This window comes from Bos taurus, chromosome 14 (assembly GCF_002263795.3).
Source record: "Bos taurus isolate L1 Dominette 01449 registration number 42190680 breed Hereford chromosome 14, ARS-UCD2.0, whole genome shotgun sequence".
NCBI lineage: Eukaryota > Metazoa > Chordata > Mammalia > Artiodactyla > Bovidae > Bos > Bos taurus.
Window position 1 is genome coordinate 53,164,688 of NC_037341.1, and position 1,079 is coordinate 53,165,766.

Consider the following 1,079-nt stretch of genomic DNA (forward strand, 5'->3'; position numbering starts at 1 on the left):
TAAGTACTATTTCAGAATTAAAGAAAAGTACTGAAATGAAGTCAGTTCTATTTTAGATGTTTCAATTGTGTGAGTCTATTGTTTCTTGGGAGAAGGCAATGGCAACCCACTCTAGTACTCTTGCCTGGCAAATCCCATGGACAGAGGAGCCTGATAGGCTGCAGTCCACGGGGTTGCTAGGAGTTGGACACTACTGAGCGACTTCACTTTCACTTTTCACTTTCATGCATCGGAGAAGGAAACGGCAACCCACTCCATTGTTCTCACCTGGAGAATCTCAGGGACGGGGGAGCATGGTGGGCTGCCATCTATGGGGTCGCACAGAGTCATTATTCTCTTAAATGATCTTACACACTTTCTCTTCTTCAGTCTCTAAACACAGTAGCTAGGTAATCTAGTTAAAATATAAGTTGAGTCATGAATCTGTGCTTAAAACCATCTAATAACTTTTCCTGTCACTCAAAACAGAAAGCATAGTCTTTATAACAGCCTACAAGGCTGGGCCTCTCTAACTGCTCTTTGACCTCCTCGCTTGGGTCACTCTTCTTCAGTCTTTGGACCCTCTTGCTTTTTCTCAAACTCCCTGTGTTCTGAACTCAGGATTTTCTTTCTATTCGCGATACCTAGAATGTGTGACTTACTTCCTTTTCTCCTTCAAAACTGTATTCCAGTTAACATGTTTATTGATGGCTTCTTTAAAATAAATATATAAAAAATATGAATAGAACCCAGTTCCACATCCATTTCAGGACTACAGAACTCCTTATCCCCTTCCCCTAACTTATTTTGTATCATTATCAAGTCTGACCTATGAAAGTGATATGTTTTACTTAATGTCTACCTCCTCCTACTAGAATTAAAAGACCCTGAGAGAGTTTCAGGGGCTGTTTTGAAAATACCTGAGCATGACAGGCAATCAACACATAATGTTTAAGTAAACTGGAGAAACATTGAAACTAGGAGATCATCTTAGTCCTATTTTTAGATATTGGATGTGGGGTTCTCAAAACTCCAAATCACGGATCCCAGATGATGAAGAGCCTGTGAAGATTATAATGATTCATATAATTGGTTATTTT